Raw genomic sequence first — 21972 nt, 5'->3', positions numbered from 1 at the left:
TTTTCAATCCAATAAGCGTTTTAATGAGAATTCAGTATTATACATTTGAGCCTAGAAATGAACATCACTGAGCGAAATCGGGTTTAACTATTTTGTGGGCCAAGAACACCATGCCGTGTGGTCTGATAATCGATAATTTACTCATTTTTCTGTAAACTATGCTCTGTACTACATGAGGTCATTAAATTTATGACTTTTTATAATTTAGACATTATAAGTAGCCGCGTCGATTCCCAATTTTCTAGGTTGCAGTTTTAGTATCACGTTATTGTTTCTTCCGTAAGCCTCACTGCCAAGTACCACCACAGTAAATCTTCGTGTTCATTTTCTGGTAAGGTATTGTATATTAAGCTGCGTGCCTCATAAAAAGTAAAGTCACTAAATCACACAAACCCCCATCCACTGATTGTATCCACTTCCATACTGTACATAAGAAATCTTCACAGAATTTTTTTAGACAAAGCAAAGTCACCCTTACTTATTCAAAGGCAACAACAAAAATAAAGGCAATTATGGTTTGTCATAGGTCACGTGCTATGCTAACGCATATATGATAGGTTGGAGCAAGAAGGTTTGTCATAATGCAGTCCAAAAGAAACACTGCGGAGCTGTGCCGGAGCGTCAGCCAAGTGAATGTTTAACAAACAAGTAGAACAGTACACAATTCTTCACTAGTTACCACACATTCATTTTGAAACGCACAACCCTTGCACAATGTCGCATACAAGCAATAGAGTCCACTTGACGAGAAAACCATGGCATGTATTGTGCGTGCGCTGCGGCGCCGGCTAAGCCGCATGAAAGCAGTGCTTGCGGAACCGGACGAGCGTTGTAAAGTCTTGGCACGCGAGTTTCAGAACTTCATGCAGGATCTAGAGCTTGCATCAGTGCGATAACTCTATGGAGTACACATACGTGTAGACAGACGCTACCTATGTCAGTGTAAACATCCTTAGTCCGAAGCTGTAGTAATGAAACAAAAAAGCAAAGTGATGCTGCATTATGATGCGTACTCTGAGATGGTGCACTGTGAGAAAGTCAACAAGTGCCGACGGGAGGAATCGTGGCTGACCACCACACAGCGAGCGTATTGTAGTCAGTGTAGTCAGGGTAGCATGACCTCGCGGAATCAAAGGAAAACGAAGTTGACTCTCATGGCCGACGTTGTCTGATGTTCAGGAGCGTGGACAAGGCGAGGCAGCGTAGGAGACAGGATGACGAAAGACGAAAGGCAATTTCGTGCGCAAACACACAAGGAAGCGTCCTATCGCTTGTCCGGCACGTGCGCGTTACACCAGCGTGTCATTCACATAACTTTTGATTATAAAACATTGTCATAATCAATTGCTGACTGTTCTCATCATTTCTTTGACGTTGAAAGAAAAGAGACCAGGATCTCTTGCAAACTTATGCTGGGGGAAATTGCCCTCCTCTATGAACAGAAATAACAGCACGGAATGACTGCCGCAGCAAACAGCACGACAACATACTTGAGCTCCACGGAGACGTCATTTGCAGGTGGCTACGGTGCAAATGGGAGAACTAAGTCTTATTAAGAAAAAAATTATGGACTGCACCATTGAATCGACGTGCATCCTGTGACCACTATTCTGCCAACCTAACCAAAGCGCTGTTCCAGATAATTTTCCTTGCCGACACCCGTATTGCGTTTTCATCGACAACATATCTTCGCACAGGGTGACTGCTTGAAATTTCGCGTCAAACTGACAGAAACCAACGATAAATGAGTGAAAGAGCGATTGCCATGGGTGAGTTGAAGTTTCGACAAACTTGCTTGAAAGGGAGAGGCTGACCAGCCTAGGCGCTGTTTTCAGCACAATTATATGCGTTGGTAATAGACGTTTTCTATCACTATCGGGTTAGGAACTGACGAACAGTCCACTTGTATAATGAATAAAGGCAATATGTTTGTGCACATTTGTGCGAGTTCTCTTACAATCTTCTGTGGCTTTCTGGAACCGAGTGCAGGACTTTTTACGTTTTTGTCTTATATGACCGTATTCAGTGTGTTCTGATGGTTTTCATAATTTAATTTTGTTTACCATGCGACATTAAGCAGGTCGTCATGCCTAAAAGTGCCAAATGCTTTTTCTAGTTCTTGTAAAAAAAAAAAACGGGCTATTCGCAGCAACGTAGGCTCTACGAGAATTAAGGGCACAGAAAGAGAAGAAGTGTTTACTTCTCGAAGACTGCAGTAACTTATTTTGCTGAGCAAGCATCAGAAAATTATTTCCCAAAATTTATTTCACGCTTGATGTATACATGTCAGAAATGACAAGTTTCACAAATGTCCTTCATTTACACTGTGCGTTCGAGCTTTCCTTGAGAAAAAGGGGAATATCTATATTGCAAGAGTCTTCTGAGCCCAACAAGATACCTATAAGGGCATCTCTGTTACAGCTTGTTTTCAGATGTCTAGGTTATTTATTTATTCAGTTACGCTCAAGGCCCTAGGGCATTGGAAAAACAATTTCGTTTATACATACAATCGAAACTATCGAAGGAAAGAATGCTCGCCTTTAAAACGAGCTAACCAGACCAAGACAAATATTCCATGTTCGGTAATGAAGCGGGCTCGCACTCAGCTGCGGCGATGTGGAGTGATGAAGGGAGCCGCAGTAGTGTTTATTTTAGGTTGCGAGCCTGTAAGGCATTGGGCTTTATTCATTTGCAGCATTGGTTTACTACTTGCTGCACAATGTTTCCCTTAGAGCATTTGTTTTTCAAACGTGGACCGTATGTACATGATTTTGCCGTGTTTATTTTTTTCTAGAGCCACCTAATTATGATGGTACTGCAAGTGTCAACAACGAGAATACTCAGCCTTAAATGGTACCTCAAGGTACAACATATTTGTTACCATGGTAGGAAAGGATGAAATAAAAAAACTCAAGTACTTATCAAACAGGTGCCAGACGTACGGTTGCCTTCAAAAATTTGCAGCACAATATATTTGCGAAAAACTGCGATTTCCGCCGTAGCAATGGCACATCGGCTCAAATTCATAGTTGTAGTGCGTAGTTTGCGAATAAAGCTATGATCTATTGAAATAGTGCTGGAGCGCTTCAGCAGAGCATAAGTTCATGCTTTTTTTTTTAAACTAGTGTCCCCTAAAATTTTGGCACCGAGTCTGCCTAAGGGCCAAAAAGGTCGATTTGTTTCACATCCCACGGAGTGTTTAGGAGGAAGCTTTGGTTTAAATACACGTGAAACGCTGACGTAGCCTAACTAGGCAACCGCTGGACTGATTTGAATGAAGTTCGTCGCATTAAAGCACGTTCAGTTCTGCTTAAGGGCTCGGAATATTTTACAATAATTGGCGAAGATTCAAAGGCTACAAAAATAGCGAGACCAAAATTACAATTTCATAACTGAGCACGAAAAACAGACATCGCAGTTATGTAAACTGCATCTGTTCAACATCTCCAGCGGGCAAATTTACAGCTTACCTGAAACTGTTACAATGCGTGAGGTGGTTTTGCAAAAGTCTTAGTCACAAGATTGCGGCGTACCTCAGAGCGGTGTATTATACGCAATTTTCGTTCCCTTTAGATGGATCACTATGTGTAGTTGCCCGTATTTCTATGTCATTTTTATTGATTCTTTTAAATATATACTTGATAGTTAATTATAGTGGAGTTTTGAAATATTCGATATTGTTTGTGGTATTGTTGGTATAAAAATGGAAATTCGTATCCTGGAGTTACTAGATTCTCACTTCTTTCTTTAAGTCTTTTGGTACATATGTCCTCAAAGGAGGAAAAAATGCCGTTGAAGGTGTCACAAATCCAATAAATGGCAAAAAATAGGAAGCTCGCAAATCTGTCAGGTATTCCGTATGGCATAGACATCAGTCGTGGCGCTTTTACACGTTTTCTGGTCATAGGTTAACGTTTGGTAGGCGGGACCATTAAAGTGCAGACAATAACTTCTTTTTTTACTCCCGAACAGCTTTTTTATAACATGATTCCAATACAGGAGACAGGTGATGACTCCCGATAGTTGTTAAAATTAATAAAATAATTCTGGGGAGGGTATGGGCGAGTCACCGCATGTATAACGGCATGCGTCCTTGTTTGATTTCACCAATGCTAAGTGGTGAGCGTGGTTCACGCGTATGCGTGGCGCTGTGCAGCTGCTTCTATTTACTCTCTGGGTGTTCGAATGAAACCTCCTTTGTTTACTCAGTGATGTAGGCGCGAAGGCCTTCACCGCATCTGATGACGCATGCAAATTGTTCGATCAGTTTGATGACGAAAATGTGTCCGACATAGGTGAAACTGAAGACGCGAAGACGGACGATGACACTCATATTGAGGAAACTGGGGATTGTGGCTGGGTGCCTTAAGCCATAAGAAGCAGCCTAGGCAGTTTGTTTACGAAAATATATCCTCGTTTACTTTCAAAAGCATGAAATATGCTGTGAATATATCCTTGTAGGTTTCCAGAAGAGGTTGTCTGTGCGCCATGGTATGTGGCCTGACTTGAGGTTTGTTTACTACACGCACAAGAATGACTAATCCGTTCACAGTGATCTGCTCACATAAATGTGTTATTGTGATTTGACTTATCATTCGTTCGACTTCGTCCACGTCTGAAGTTGTGTAAAATCTTGTGTGAATCCCAAAGTTATGTAAAAAAAATCAAACATAAATATGCTGGCAGTTATGGCGGTATATCGGCGAAGTTCGGTCAGCATGATGTCTCGGACCAGCGTGAACACTAGCGTTCAGGGGGTTATTTCGGCCACTGCTGATTGCTGCCGCTGTACGAGAGAGGAGGAGAGGAGCGGCCGAAATGGAAAGTCCCCTAGGTAGACTCTTACAGAATACCCCCCCCCCCCCCATGTAAATGCTCTGGCATGCTAAGTGACACCTAATAATAAACAATTCCTTCTAATTTAAAGGATGTCAAATTCCTGCTGTAACTTATTGAGAAAAACTATGCATGCATGCGTTTCTTTTAGTTAGAAGATATTTAAACAATGAATCTTCTGGAGGCATCTATTCTCTATTCAGGTGAATAGCTCTGAGGAGGCTTGCGGTACTTGTAGGACAAATGTAAGGTTTCTGTCCTCAAAACATGCTATAAAATGCATTGGCGTTCCTGTCAGATGAATGTGCATGAGAAACATTGTAGAAACCTGCTAAATTTTGTGGCACACTTTAAGATTGATATCTCCAACGTGGTGCTATTACTATAGGGACTTTTGCTAAGCCGATATGACTACACTACAAATCCGCTTCAATTCGAAAAGTGTAACACGTTCTCTAAAGTTAATAATTAAAAGTTAATAAGCAATATTTTAATGCGATCGCAATTATATGGACACCGCAGGCGCATTTATACCGTCGGCGTCGCCGTCACTGTAAGGCTCCGTATAAAGTCCAAGCGCGATAAGATCGTTACCGCGCGCCGTATGCTGTATGTGTAAGAACGCAGCCGCAAGCCGTATGTTGTATGTGGAAGCGAAAGCTTGCGAGGGTGGCTCACCCTCGCAAGGAAGGCGTGCCGAAAGCGCGCCCTCTCCTGTCGCGCGAGTCACGGGTATGACAACGGGGCGAGGCGAGATCGGGGGGCTTTCTTTCCCGGCGTCTGCTGCTTACGGCCTGTCCGCGCGCCCTATATTGAAAAGCGATGTGCGACGCGGCGAAAGAGCGTGCCTGCCCAGGCATAAGCGATCTGCCATGTTTGCAGAGTGCGCGTAGTGCCGGTAGCTTCGTGTTCGCTGTGCTTCCGACGTTTGGTTAGCGTTGTACTAACTGCGTTAGCGTTGTACTAACTGCGCGAAGAAAACATGAAACTACTTGGTTCCCGGTAAACTTAGTCAAATTTACGAAGAAATACAAAAAATAGAAATAAAATAACAATGACGAAAACGTTTAGGCAAGTGTGAAACTCTGGTCAATGAATAATTTTGCAACAACATCTTTTGTATTAATGTTAATATCTATCGATTTTTCCACTTACTTATTTAACCTTGGCTTTAGTGGTACGCGCTTTTGATTTTGGGTTTGCCCTTGGTAGTATGTGCTTTTTTATGTATTTTTATTCATGTGACACATTGCTACATTTTGTTATAGCTTACATCCAAATTGAATAATGGCGTTCAAGAGGCATTATTTTTTCTGTTGTGGGCGGGTGCGTGTTTCCCTGTTTCACTTCATCTGTACACATGCTGCTTTATTAATTTGCAAATAAGAATATTTTTGTACAGCTGACTTGCAGGTCCACCAACAAGCATTGTGCGTTAAGGGCGACTTCAGTAGGGATCGTGTATGACAAAATGAAAATATGCATGCATTCCTGTAAAATGACATTTGTTCCCGCGCGTCACTTGTGATAGGTGCGCTAGTCAGGAAGAGAAAAAAAATGTCGCGGAAATGGCGTCATTTCCATTAAGCATTGTCTTTGTCCTGCTGGAAACAACAGCGCTTGCCTCACACGATGTCTTCCGACAACGGCAAACATAGCGTTGCAGCGGTAAGCTAAAAGTTGAAGCAACAGCAGAAAATAAAAATTTTTATATATATAACAGAGCCACCAAAAGCTCTGCACATACAAAAGGGACTGCTGAAAAAAAAGAAAGAAAGCAAGGCAATTTTGCCTGCTCAAACTTTTTCATGAGCGTGTTTAATGTGAACTCTTTTTTGGCTTAAGCTATTTCCCTAGCACATAAACAGCAATAACGCGAGGCCTGCGACGTAAAATACGCAAAGAACAGACGCACTTTTCGTGCTACGAATTATGCGGGCGCACAGTAAATGGGACTTCGTCATTTGAATGTAAAATGTGATGCTGCCATTCGGTCTCGCAATGGTTGGGAGGTAGCGTGTGCCTCTGCAGTTAGGATCATGCGACAAACCAACAAACACACCAAGAGGGACGTCTACGTTCTATCGGCTGCTTTTTGGTAGAGGCAGGCGTCGGTGCAGGGATGTTGCGGAGCGGGATCAGATAAGCAACAGTACAAGAATTACAGTAAATGTATCACTGGCGCTCCCACTAATGCGAGTGCGTGAGGGGCGGCAGACGCCCTGGCATTGTTGACAAGCATAAAAATAACAAATAACGGGGCAAGTAGAAACACATGTGCCTCGGATATATTGCATTAGGAGAGACCGTGGTGGAGAAGTGCTAGTTCTAAAATAGGATTGCTTCTGTAATAAAGTTAATATTCTAGAGCTTTATGTACCATAACCAACGATCTGATTGTAAGGCAGCCCGTAGTGGTGTACGCCGAAATAACCTTGACCACCTGGGGTTCTTTAACGTGTTCGCAATGCATGGTTCAAGAGCTCGATCATGATGAAACATCGCCGCATATCTTGTAGAAGTTTTCCGCATTGTTTCCTGATAGAATGAAAAAAAGTGTCGCGAAAAGGAGATTTTGGACACGACATACGAACATAAAGCAAGAAACGCGTCAAATCTCTACTTCAAGAATATCGTGTATAAGTACAATTATACCTCGCGACGAGGCACCTATATAAATGCATGCCCTGCACTTGATGGGTTCCGAGAATGGGTGTGCTGGGGAGCAAGCCAGGAAGGCAGCACTGAGCCAAGAAGTTTCTTGCGACATGGAACAGCTGCAACTACAAGTCGAGGTGTCACCTAGCTAAATGGGGGCGAACTCACATTAGCGTCAAGCTATAACATGAGCACAAACACCCACTATCGGCGGCAGCTGGTACTGGCCATAGATTGAAAAAGATGGTGCGGTTTTGCAACCATTTCTTCGAAACACTCGCCTTCAATACTGCTAATGTCTTTCTTTCTTCCACAGTTCGTGTTTCTGTGGAACCTTCACTACTCATTAACTATTCCGCCGTTATGAGCTCCATTGGTTCCATACATCCTTCCGTCTCTCTCTCTGTTTCAAAAGTTGAGCCATTGATTCCGTTAGAAATGGTAGAGCACATGCATAGCTGGCATCAACATTACTTGCCTTTTTGCAATTTTTCATTCGTTTATGTGTTTCACTTACGACATCAGAGGGTAATCATCGTAGAGGAAAGGGAACTGATAGTTTGGGTCTTGCAACTGAGGAAGGTAACTAGATGTCAGATATTAACGATCGCAAGTGTCAGCGGCTATACGTCTTCCCAGAGATGTGACCTTGAATTCAGAAGTGTTATTAGGCAAAATAATATTTTGCTGCGCGTTTGTGAATATTTACTGCAGGTAGACTTATATGGAGCTGAGATTATTCGCGGAGAGAAGGGCAAAACAGGATAAAATTTCTTGGGAACTTGATACATACGGACGCTATCGAGAACGAGCAGCTGATAATTAATTATCAGTGAATGTTTTTGATGTGCCACAGGAACCCCTTTTTCACTTTTCTGAAGATATCGTCGTGATTTGATGCTCTTTCTAGGTTTTTTGTTGTTATTGTTGTTGTTTTCAAGACATTTCGTTATTTTACCTAAGAAGGAATCATCAAATCCACAGTAGCGTAATTACATAGGTTTAGCAATTTAAAACTTTCAGACTGGAACAGTTTTCTTTATTTTCACATTGGCAGAAACTCGGGCCAACAGTTTCTAATACTCTGATGGAATTACAAATGGCTGATGGCACAAAATGAGAGCATCGGTCTTAAATGGCGTGACTTAAAGGATGAATACATTTTTTTCTTGCATATGGGGAACGAGTGCTTAATCTCAATGAGCGAGGAGTCTGGACTAGAAGTATAGCTGTTTTGTCATAAGGACACCCGCTTGCATGTTAAGTGATTGGTGGCTCTCGTCGTAAGAACTCAAATTTTCAAGTACTTCGAAGGTAAAGCAGCAAGAAAACCGACACTTACTTATGGGTCTAAAACAACAGTGAATTTCGAACATCAGTATTCAAGACAACGAAATGACAACAATATTGCTAGGGAGCTACTATACCGCTGTTCAGATGTGTGGTAGGCGTTCTGGCGCCTGATCTCGCTTTAAATTTTTACATCTGTATTGCAAGTGGCAACTAGAAAGGGAACACGTTGTACGTCCTTCACTGCATTGATATAGACGAGGTTATCCTGTCAATGTGCACAAGTCTGCACTGAATGCACCAAAAAAAGATGGTTTAACATTTTCGAGGTGGTAATAATTTAGCCAGCGCAGGTTGCACCACAGATGTGTGTTTTTACTGCGCTCAGCAGTAGGAAGAAGAAAATGACAGACGCAAACAGACGGACGCACTTTTCCTGCGCTTCGCAGAATTTGTTGTATGGCATAAATGAGGATTTTTTTCAGCCTTTGCGCAATACCAATATCTTTCTTCTCTGGCCAAGTCGAGGCTGGAGTAAAGAGTGGAGCGCCTTGTGCAAGAAATTATGACGAGCATTCCGCGCAAAATGGCGTGCAGTTAATGCTTCCAGGGACCTGGCGGCGTACTTCCGCTTTCCTGTCTGACGGATTTAGAGGATCATCATTCAGAAAATACGAATGTGACGTTTGCTCCTGCTGGCGATCTACAAAACACATCTGTTGTTTGCCGACCATCCGTTCTTCACGTTCCTCTGAAGTACCTCACGACTCTTGCACTGCATTCCTAAAGAAATGAAATTTGCCTTCACTGAGCATACTGAGTACGTTATTGTGGGACTTTGGTTGACATACGCTGTTTTAGGGGATGTTATTTGGTGGGTTTAACGAAAGTAACGTTTACGCGCGCTGACAAACAACGTTATCAAACATGGCGGCACCCATGGCTTCCGCTTCAGTGAAAATTGTTGTGAAAGCTACACACTAAAGAAAATTGTAGCCTTATGGGTGTTTCCTTGTGCCTAAAGCTCACCCCCTTACGCACATATAAAAGGGAGTTTATATGAAGTAATAGAGCCATATGAGTGGGTGATGTTTCGGAGTTGCATCCGTTTGCCCAATCAGTCATCTGCTAAAATGCACACCGCGTTTTTTTTTTCTTTCACAGCGATACCTTTTGTTCAATCCCTACCCAAGTCTTTCGGATGCCAGCCAAAGTAATCCCAAAGTGTTTGTTCTTTATTTATCGAAAAGTAAGCCAAGAAAGAGCCGTGCAGTTCTCCGCCGGGATCCCAAATGTGGTCCTACGAATCGGGAGTCAAGAAGTGCTACCGCTCGGCCATTCAGTCGACACCATCTACTATAGCACCTAAAAAGTGCATTGGTAACTCCAGCTGCTATCATAGGGTGATTCCATACCCCCTCAGTTTACCTATAAAGCAGCGTCAAGGTGGAACAATTTAGGCGAAGCTAGCAGTACAATCTGAGAGACTGCAGGAAGGACAGAGGAGGCAGAAATAATTGCCTCCCCACTACATGGCCAGAGCATGCCGTTTCCGCAATAAATGCTATTCCTTGTCGATAATACATTGATCCATGTGTGGCTGTAAGTGTTAATTGTAATTTGATACTGCATGAAGCAGTGAAAAACCTACTACGCGTGATATGGTTGTGGCACCGATGCTACACCAAAAAGAACACGCGTCTGAAGAGCTACGATTGGCTGACGCACAGTGGTTCGCTGACGCTTGGCAGGTGACCTATAAAACAGCACCGAGCTTAAACATTTTAAAGGAAGCTAGTAGTAAAAAGCGAAAGGTAGGTGGGATAGCAGTCAAAGAAAATAACTCGGATCTCTTCCCTTCACAGTCGGGGACGCCACATACGTGAAGTAGCCAGGTCACATCCATAGCTTACTGCGACGATATGGTATGCTCGAACAATGACTAGACGCAAAAAGCCGATAAGAAAATCGGCATAGATTTTTATTTGCTGTTTTAGTGTTAAATGTTCCCAGTACTCTTGACTACTAAACACGCTTCTAGCATATTAAAATTACTGAAACGGTGTACTAAGGTTGTCCTGCTAACGAGTGCACCCGTCTTTAGTAATTTCAGTAAACGTAATGGTGCAAATAGGGTGTCTCGTAGCGTCTTTTGACATCGAATCCACGCTTGATGGGGTTATTTTCCTCAGTGTGTACGCTTCCGCTATCGTTGATCGCCAGAGACCGTTCAATTAAGGTTTTGCCTTCTGTAAACTCACTTGAGACACAAGTTGCAAGCGCAAAGCACATAGAATTGCTGAGATAGTTCGGTGATTTTGACTTTATTTGGCGATGTTACTCTGGATCTGTAAAACAAGGAAAACATTATACTTGACCTTGTTTTCCCGTAAAGATATGGCGAATAAAAATAAAAGACGAATGTTTCGTTTCGCTTTCATTGCTTGAAAGCAAACAAAGGGTAACTTTTTTTGCAATTTAGAACTGCAATGGCTGTTGCCGTTGCAAATGCAACTGTTAGCTAGATCTACAAGGCCTACAGTACGCATAACACACGCCCGGCGCTAGCATCAAATGTTGCCGTTCGTAAACAATGGTTTGTGCTGGCTACGAATAGTGAACATGCACATTGTCCTTCTATATTTAATGAACTGCGTGCAAAGAGATATAGGCGCTGGCTACTGCCCAGGTCAGGATTCTAATGGAAGAGAAAAGAATCGCTTAGCGAAATTAGCGACTTACATAAAGCCCCCAAGGAAAATTTCACGCGAATGGTTCATAAATGGCCACTTTCACAAAAAGAGCCGTGACACTAGTTCGAAGAAAGATAAGATACAGCTTGGCTCGATCAACCGGAACAACCACATCTCACCCTCATTAACGGGTTCCACACACTCAAAAAGGGCAAACAAATCTCTTGAATGGGCTCAGTATTGGGCTACAATTCTAGCAAATACATTTCAGCGCTTGCAACGTGTTTTCTTGGTCTCTTGCCTTTGTCCTGGTCATGGTGTGTTTAAACTGATAGTGCAACCATATATATGCATAGGTTGGAGAGGCATGCTATGCTGAACCCAAAACAAGAACAACAACAGAACAACATGTTCCCTGAAAAAAAAAAACTCAAACAGAACAAAATGAAGGGTTGCCCGACGACACGTCGTGTCACAAATTCAGCGGTAATAAGTAGTTGAATCAGTGAACTTAGTTTACACATCCATAACGTTCCTTTCTCCAGTTGATTGGGATATAGATTCTGAATGATTGTGGCTTTGCTGAAAAAAAGCTGTATGCATTGCACTGCCCGGACTATCCACTCACTCTTTTATAGACGAAGTTCATGAATTACGTATCCTCGGACATATGAGGCCTCTCTCAAAGAGCACCTGGGATTGATGGTGTGCGCTCTAAGAAGCAATGGCATAACCATTGCTTCTAAACACGCTGCAGACCCTTCTTAGCATGTGCTCTTGAGAACGCAACCCATATCAAGTCGTATCTTTGTTGGGCTTAAACAACGACTGTCGCGATAGAGTCTGTCGACTGTCGCGACTGTTGCATAGGATGATTATGACAGAGTGTACGAAGGTTACAATTTGTTGTTTTCGGTTCTTCTCAATTTCGGATTTCTTTTCTGTCAGGATCAAATCCGTAGTTTGTAGAAAATGGCAAATTGATCAATTCTGCATGCTTTCTGGCTCCTGGCTTTTCCTAATTTAATTAGCTTTCTTCCTCCAAAGTCTTTTATACTAAAAAAGGAAAAAAAAAATAGGACGAATTGTTCCGTATGTATGGGTGCGGATAAATGATACATAAAGTGCCAAAATAGAAGATAAACATTGTTAGAACCACCTTTCCGGGGCAGCCGCTATACAATCTGAGCTAACAAGGCAGCTAGTAGATGGCAGGGCGATGGCGGTGGTCCCGGATTCGAGTCCCGGACGAGGACAAATTTTTCTTCAACTCGGAGGCTTTTCTTTCGAGGAACCTGTATGGGTTTCCTTTGTAGCAATTGCTACGATTTGTTGGATGTCTCATTCTCCCTTTCTAAAAAAGCGGCGTCTCCCAGTGCTACTATGGCGCGGTAAACTTCATAATTTAATTTGATTTTTGGAACATCGATAGTCTTCCCTTGCTGACGCAAAGCGTCAGTCGGCTATTATGTGCCCGGTAAAGCGAAAGAGAAAAGTTGAATTAGTTGGCATCAAATGTTATGGAACGCTCAACACTACGAACCAACAAAAATTATACTTCGCTTATCGCAAGTGCGAAAGGTAGTAGTATAAGATGAAAACACGCTTATCTTGGGCAAAGTGGCGCTTGCTGAGTGCGCTTCCTATTACATGCAGCCATAAAAATTAAAACGGAAAAAGTATAGCCAGTTCCACGCAGTGAAAGCTGGCGAAACAGCGAACGTGGCGGTCGTTTTCTAAAGTTTTACCTCGTGTTTAGCGCGATTTTCATGAAAATCCTTCGTCTCGTTGTTGCCATTTTGCTAGACACGAGCATCGGTTTCGAATTTCGTACATTCTTCACTTGCGTGAGGTTGTGATCAAAGCACAGTCTATCACGCACCTTGCAGCTGTGGCCGCACTCACGGTCGAGGAATTCTCTCTTGAACAGTCTATCGGCACCCTCCTTGGGAGGAAGCTCTTTGCGTCGACGTCTTTGCTTGGCCTCCTATACTCTAGAAATTGGGGGCTAGCTTGCCTGTTAGCTCGGGATTTGAGCGACGTCGGCGCTGCCGCTCTAGTGCGAGCTCCCGCTGCCGGTCGCGCCAAGCAGAATCCATGGGGTGAAAGGGTGAATGCCGGCGAAAGAGCTGCTCCTTTACTCCTCTCCTCCCCCCCCCCCCCCCCCCACTCTCGGCGTGCGCTCTCCCGTCGGCCCCCCTGCGTGACACCTGACAAAGAACAGCGAAGGCTCGACTTAGAACAGCTCCGCTGTTAAAAAAGAAAAAAAAGGAGTGACAGTCGTGAACACCAAGTGTAAGAAAGTGGAGCTCAGGAAGCGTACACCAGATATTCCCGGGCGCAATAACTCGCAAAAGCTGCCGATGCCGCCTTGTGGTGCTATAAAGTAAAATACTTTCGATTCTTAGCAATGAGGCTGCACTTCCTGGCTGCTGTACGCGGTCGCAGTTACCCTTTGCCGCGCAATCTTAGAGACGAACGGGGAATGCGGATGCGAGACGACTAACAAACTCTAGAATGCACTGTTAGTGGTGCTGGAGATTTACTGAGAGGGAAAATTTATTTTAATGTTTTTATCCGGCCATGCGGTCAGCCCCATAGAAGTGCTTTAAGAAACAGCCAATCGCTCGTTTTCCACAGGCTCTGCTTTTCGTCCACAATTAACGTAATAACGTAACAGGAAATTTAACCAGAAAAGAAAAAGAGGTGAAGAAAGGGAAGCAAGAGGCTATATTTCTCCCACGCCTGATAGAGGGAGAGGGAGAAGGGACGCATAAAAGCACAGCAAGCTACAAAAATACACACTCGACAAAAAAAAAGGGGGGGGGGGGGAATCGCTAACGCGTGAGCCCTTGGGTCCGACGATGGCACGAGAAAGGATGGATGGATGGATTGAGTGTAAGCAAGCAGCGTACCACATCAAACGGCGGAAAAGTCGGGAGATAGCTTTGGTAGGAACGCAGAAGAGCTGTGAACGTTTTCGAGGAACACATTCAAGGCGATCATGTTGAGCCACTGTATTGTATGCCACTTAATTTACAACGAATTCTTCGCGCCTGTATTGCACTCGTGCAGGATCAATTCCATTGAAGATAAAATATATAGGTTTTTAATTAGGACGCGTAGAATTTCTCGATTGTAAAATCAATGGAAAGTGCTTTAGCTGTTTATTTGTAGCGCCAGTTTCGCCGTAGAAACGAAGCCAGCTGGCGAAATAAATGTGAGAAAGTATTTCGCCACTTCCATACCTTTAAAATAATTTGGTCACTCTGCTCTTTAATAAGCGCATTGCTGGTTTTTGGAAGAGCAGAGTATATTATACGCGCAATCGCACAGTATAAATTGAATAAACAATATATTTACTTATTTTTCGCACGTCTAATTTGACCAATAGGCGGCAAAATATTGGACTACAAAGCAGCGGTACTCTGGCAGTACAAGCAATTGATAACAGTCGGCGATTACGCAATGTATATTTTTTACGACAATTACATGGCAATGAAGTAACCTTCATTAAGTACATAAAATTAGCAACGGGGAAACGCTGCGACCCCAGCGGCTTTGTGAATACGCTCCAATTTCTTTTTACCTAATGTGCTGTGTACTGCGCATGTTCTTTTTGTGAGTGTAATAGTTTAGTGACCCAGACTTTTTTTCATGTCATAGTTTAGTTACCCGAGTGTTTGTTTGGGCCCATGCTGTCTTCGTATCTCGTCGTCTCAGTGCTGTATTGAAGCAGTATCTGTTACGCTCTGCGATGGTTCTACAGGTCTTCCCTGTTAAAAGGAAGCTTTAGCTCGGCATCTCCTAAGTACGTGAGAAAGGAGAAATCCATTTTCCCGGCTACCACTTCAGCAAATTTGATGCGGTTTGTTGCATTTAAAAGAAAACGTTGTAACCTGGTGTCTGTTTGTAGCTAATTTTGGTTTTGGGCCATCAACTTTTTTACAGCAATTGCTCAAAATCCCAAATTTTGTAATTTTGTAATCTTTGTAATGGACAAATGAAAGTTATATCGCAATTCGGTAAATTGCATCTTATAGCACACCGAAAGCGGAGAAATTTGGTGCATTATTCATTGCGCTCAACGGAAACTAATGTGTGAACGGCGCTTTTGCAAAGCCTTTATAAACGTTGTAACAAATTTACGTAAAATATAAATAAAAATACTAAATTTCTCCCCTTTGGATGTTCTGAAGGACCCAAGTTATGGAACTGCGATATCTGTTCATGGTGCAGAGTTGCAGATTTGTAAACTTTGTGCTTCATTCATTTTTTCAAACATCCGAATTTCTGACATTTTTCGTAAAAAAAATGAGGATGTAACGAAATTCCGCCTTAAGCAATCCCTGGAATATAACCGTTGCTCCCAAATACTGCAAAGTTCAATAAAATCGACTCAGGGGTTATCTTAGAAAAACATTTCTGCATTCTGCATGTATTTCAGTAGGTGGCGTGAGAGTTCGGGTAGAGCTAAATCTTCCTTTAAATGACAGCTTACTGAGCTGACTCAAGTGAGTGCGGAAGCGTTTACCAAAATTGCAATATAATGGAAACTGGATTCAATGTAAAGCGCAATTTTCGAGACTAGCTTCCAAACAAAACAATTTGACAACCATTGCAGGGCATTTGTAGAAGAAAGGTTGGAGCTCAAGTCAGCAAAGTTTTCTATGCAAACATAATTCTTCCTCTCCTGGTTGCGCAAACAAACGCTCAAAAAAGTATAACTCCATACATTTTCGCCTTAGAATTTCCTATCTCGCCGTCATAGATTACGGATCAACACAACGACAAAATACAGGAGCCACTCAAATTTATGAGTGATGCATCATATGAGCCTTATTAGCGCGACTCTAGTCTATATTTCTAAAGTAAGGTCAATGTATCTGACAGAACATGTGTTTGATGCTCTTTTCTTTGTGCTCATCCGACTAGTGCTACTGCTCGTCAAATATAAACGTCCAATAACTCCCCAAGTTTTCCTGCGATTTCAGATGAAATAAGTGTTGTTAAACGCCAACGATTGTCCAAGATATACCTGTAACATTGAACTCCGACCATTTGTTCTATACGCTCCTTTCGAGGTAATTTCTCACGAAAGAGGGAGTTGGAACGTTCGCTAAGAGAATCTAATTATTCGGTAGCACGTTAATAATGACATGTAATCAGCCACGGGATATGTGATGGCGTAAATTAAGCCAGATACAGAAGGGTTCATAGCTGCGGGAGTGCCAATTATTTTCCGGCGGACTCATTAGGCTGGTCACGCAAAATGGAATAATCCGAAGTAACACGCCGCGAGATGCAGTGCCGCAGACGGGCTTGTCAAGCCAAATGCTATTCCGCTCACAATGTACCCGGAGGCCAGTGCGCCTCTCTTCATTGAACGTTACCGCAAGAGCACACGCAGCTCTATTGGGCAAGCATAATCCAATATTGGGCAAGCATAAGCCGGCGGCCTATGGCTGACTGTTAACGCTACTCAGAGCAAGCGATACGACATGCGACAAAACGCGCTGCAGTTTACGTAATCATGGCAACGTCAAAATATCGCGGGCTTCGTTGGCGTATCATTGAAGGACGCGGGCAGATGCGTACGCGCCCGCTATAGATTAGAATAACGACGGGTTCAAAGGGGATGGGGGTGGCTGTGGACAATGGAATGGGTCAATGCCGATGACGAAGATGATGCTGCCTGCTCAATTTGATATAAAGCGATGCGGCGACGGCCGTATTTAGTTGCGAAAGTGCAAATGCAGCACAGGCGTCATTCGAGCTTGAAATGCAGTTGGGCAAGAATCGTGGCTAAAGTCGAGCCAACGCATACAAGCAGCCATATCCGTACTGGTGTCGGTTATACTGCGGCCTATGCATGATCGCTTCGGCGAGTGTACGAAGTGTAAACGCATTAGTATGCTGCTGTTGAAAGCGTCCCGCCTAATCGATATGGTAAATAGAACGCCTTACGGGTGAATGTAATACTGATCTCCACGAACTAAAAAAAGCCGCACTATTATTATTAGTGCTGTTTATCATATTGCTGACGCTGAGTGTTTAAAATGATTTTGCATTTACATGGAGTGTCGCAGTGCGGCACTGGCATCACGAAAGCGCGCTAGCAATTTCTTTTTCAGGGTGGCAGCATCTTAAAACCTCTGATGTGCGCATAGATGGTAGGATGCGAGGAGCATACCATTTACTTCCCTGGGCGTTGTTACAAAGTGGTGCTTCTTCCTCAGTCATGCGCGTTATTGAGAAACGACTTCTGACGGCAGCTATTGATATGCAACTTACGTTGACGCTGAATGCAAAATCGGATGTTCTTTGGATGGAGCTGGCAGTTCTCGAAGGAGCGGCGAAAATTTCGTAGCAGTATGGCGCGGAATGTTTACACAGTAAAATACCTTATATTTATCGGTTTTATACTTGCGGTACACGTCGAATACAACAAATTGACAATTCATTGGGAGTGGATATCGCCCTCTCTATCTCGGTGGTGTGAACACAGAACTTTGCATTGATATTACGAACATATTGATCATTCCTTCTAAGCAATTACATCCCTTTGTGATTCCTCAAAAGCATTACGAAGATGTGTAATTACTGATAAATGTTCAACGGTGTTTTCAGGTTGCTTATACTCATATCAGCTAGCACTCAACGAGGCCACTAACATGCTTGCGCACAAATCGTTGCATTTCAGACCGACGAAGAAGGCTGCTTTCCACCTCCATCCCTTGTGAACGTTGCAAGACTAAGGGAAATGACAGAACTGAAGCCAACCGTCCAGGGGTGAAGACAAGGATAACACCAGCCATGGTGGTGCATGACAGGACACTGAGGGTGAGCCGGCACTGCAAAGGCTTCGAAAATAGAGTAGCGGGTTGAGAGGGAAAGCTTCGCCAGGGAAGCCTAAGTGGTGCTGTGGTTCGCAGCTCACCTATGATAAATATGGAGACATAAAAAAGAATTCAGAAAAGAGTGAGTCGTCGCGAAGGTATACCGCATGTGCCCATGGGGGACGGAGTCTCTAACTGCATAGGAAAAGTGTTTTCTAACAGCTCCGGAAGCGTCCGTACAACGATATTGCGGTATATTTACTTCTACCCTCGCCGTTAGTATTCACTTGTGTTACCACATGCCGTTATTTTACCCGACGTATTGTGACGGACATCACACCCTACCGCGTCTGATATGTGGCGTTCGGACACAGTTACTGCTTGTAATATTTCCAATGCTAGGTCCACCTACAGCAATCAACGCTCCTCCTCCTCCAACTTATCGTCATTTTGCGAAGTAGAAAAAAAGCCGAGAGGCTAAGAATATTATGGGGCTTTACGTGCCAAAAACACGATATGATTATGAGGCACGCCGTAGTGGGGGACTCCACATTAATTTGGACCAGCTGGGGTTACCGTGCACCTAAAGGAAAGTACAAGGGTGTTTTCGAATTTCACTCCCAAACCGGCGATACCGTTCAATCTTGAGAGACAAAGAGTATTTACCGACGATAGCCGACGGGCACCCATGTTTCTGCAAATAAGTTCACTCACGCGAGGACATCATAACCCGTTAATATTATCTACAGTATCTTTATATAAGTTGCAGAAAATGTTCACTGAGGTTTGATTGTTAGGACACAAAATATCTTGCTGCACACATCATTAAAATAAAATTTTCTTTGTCGTGCAGAGCGTTCTAATACTTGCCCCATGGTTGATGGTGACGCCTGTTAAATGCAGTGCGTATCATTGCATCGCCATGCTGCTACCTTTCAATATTCACTATTCAGTTAAACTAAACTACTGTGGTGGAGTGGTTAGAACATCGGGGTCGCAACAAAGACGTGAGTTTGTACTCCTCCTGGAACAAGGTATATTTTTCTAAATCCAGTTTCTGTTAACTGCGCACAATCTTGCGCGATGGGTCATAAAGTATTCGTATAGTAGCTACCACCATTAAACGTTTCTTGTCCTTTAGTCATATTATGTAGACGCAATAGATTTCTCAACGCCAATGTATTGTTCATGCTTTTGAACACATATACCTCGTGCGCTCTCGACTTCTGCAATTCACGTTCGCGTAAAATGTCAAGCCGAGCAATTTTCTGTATTTTCCCTTTCTAATTGCATGCCCCCAAAGTTTGCCTTCAATCCCTATAGTTTCCACAGACACATATTGAAACACGCCCCTTATTAAGCGCTGTGCTTTTTTCACGAAGATATACATTTTTACGTGTACGACCATGCCGGATTTTTAGTGCCTATATATACCATGCGCACGCAGTATCTTATATTTGGAAAATTGCCATGTCTTGAACTAGTCCGACCGCTTAGCATGTTAAAAATAATGCCTGTGTGTGTACCTGCAAATCTTCGCTTTTCGGGTAGCACATAATGCTCAAGTAGCAGTCATTGTCATTCTTCATTGTGCACTTCTTCCAGCCACCTTGGAGTGTTTAACGTTGCTGCATGCTAACACACCTAAGTCAAAGGAGGCGTACCCTAGCTCTACAACGCGAGAAGTGTAATATATAGTCGGATAGAGACTCAGCGGTTGGTTGCATCTCTTTCTCACATTATGTTTCCTGTAATTGCGTTGTATTTTCACAACCAACCTTGTACCAACCAGCCCAGGCGGGCACCATTGTGAAGAGGCTTAGCAATGACTGTTCCACAAAAGGAGAAGCTTAAGTTTCTAATGCTGTGCGCCTTTGCTTGTGCTATCTGTGGGAGAGGTGACAACACATCATCCAGTTCGAATGACGGGGACACTATCCTGAGTATTGTTAGTTCGTCCAAATGTACTAAACATCTTCGTGCTGTAAAGGACTATATTGTTTCCTGGATTTTCAGGCACTCTCTTAGCGCCTCCCTAATGAGTGGAGGCACGAAGTACGGGGGCATTAGAGTCTTATATCCTACCCCTAGCCCTGCTGGACCAGTGCTGGGCCAGTGCTTTGGTCTTCGTGGGAAATCTATTACGGTGCTGCTCCAGAATACGGCTTGCAGGCCCACAGCCTCCTCTCTTCATTACCCGAGCTGCACGTATACCCGCGAGGTTGTCGAAGATAGCAGGGGTGCGCGTCGTGAAAAGAGGTTCACGGGGGCACGCCCTCTTCAGCATCGACGGATGTCGGGCTGCTGGAATTTATTGACTGTGTCCCTTCTATCTCTTCTATATTTGTTATCTTTAGGCTTAGGTAATCCAGTGTGAACGCCCTTTTTGTTTCCGGTACAATTCAACTACAAAAGGCACTAGCGGCTACTAAGGGTGGGGAGTGGGTATACGTTACGTTCTGGGAATGATCTAACCCAGCCCATGGCTGGAATGGTGAACGATAGTTAACCAGTACTACCGCATCAGTTAGATATCGACACAAATTCCGTATCGGTGAAAGCACGACAAAGATCTTTTTTTGCTTAGGTCCAAAACTGGAAGCTGTTTACACATAAAACAAATTTTAATACCATTAAATAACGGGATATGTTTAGTAATGATGTCCCTGGCCGATGTAGCCATTGTGAGCCTCAGAAGATGGCGTATGAGGAAATGGTTGATGAGGGAGTACTCGTCTTAAGGACTAAAATTAGCAGCTTTTACATGTACTCTACAGTAGGGATCTTAAGAAAGGCTGGAGTGAAGCCAGATGTATGTGAAAGCTCCACCCGTTGGGTGACGGATCGGAAATTTGCAGAGATATTGCTGTAGTTCCAGAACGATGCAGAGTTACAAGCTGTTATTTCTTTTCTTTTCATGTCTGTATGCGTTGCGACAAATCCTCATGAAATCAAAGAAACTAGGGGTGTGCAAATTTAGGCCCATGCAGATAGTAGCATGGGACCGAATCCATTGGGAATCAAATAGTGCCGGTGGTGAATCAAATCGAATATCGAACATTTTTGGATTCGTGTGCAAGAAATGCACAGTGTTCTGACAATTACCATAAACAAATTTTTATGTCCTAGTATTTACAACATCCGAAAGCTTGTCCTCACATTTCAAACTTTAATACGTGCTGGAATAAAATCGCACAGAGAGCATTCGGATTAACTGTTCACCAGCATGGCTCTTCGGAGCACACTAAGTCACGCATTCCCATATAAAGTGTGTAAAGGATGCCTTGCGGGCCAGTTACCATCTGTGCATACCTTTTTACCTTCGCACTCAAACCAGAGATGCGTGTTGTCGGCGGGCATGGCAGAGCCGTAAAAAAAAGTACTCCCGAAGAACGTCTCGTTGTACAGTCGAGGCAAGTAGTGCGACTATTCTATCAGGTAGCTTGCTGTGAAACGTATTCAAATTCAGTCCGATAAGGGGACACAGCTGCTGCATCTACATTATAATTAGTACCAAAATATGCCGAATGAAATATGCAGCATGCTTATCATAACGATCAATGAGCCTAGTCTGGCTCCTTGATCGTTCTGTCCACTTTGGATGCATGAAATTTATCACCATTTTATGTATAACACTTTTATTGATTATTGTCAGA

The 21972-nt window shown here is 43.3% G+C and overlaps 1 long non-coding RNA gene across 1 annotated transcript in view; it reads left to right on the top strand.

Annotated features, from left to right (window-relative positions):
* The window catches only part of LOC140215947 (uncharacterized), a 521743-nt gene that overhangs the window by 101295 nt on the left and 398476 nt on the right, over nucleotides 1–21972 (top strand). The window contains exon 2 of the long non-coding RNA XR_011892548.1: nucleotides 18181–18320. This is a non-coding gene — a long non-coding RNA (uncharacterized lncRNA). The remainder of the gene's footprint in view (nucleotides 1–18180; nucleotides 18321–21972) is intronic.

The sequence above is a fragment of the Dermacentor andersoni genome, chromosome 2 (assembly GCF_023375885.2).
Source record: "Dermacentor andersoni chromosome 2, qqDerAnde1_hic_scaffold, whole genome shotgun sequence".
NCBI classification, from domain to species: Eukaryota; Metazoa; Arthropoda; class Arachnida; order Ixodida; family Ixodidae; genus Dermacentor; species Dermacentor andersoni.
The sequence above is the reverse complement of the archived record's forward strand: the minus strand, read 5'-3'. Positions and strand labels throughout refer to the sequence as shown.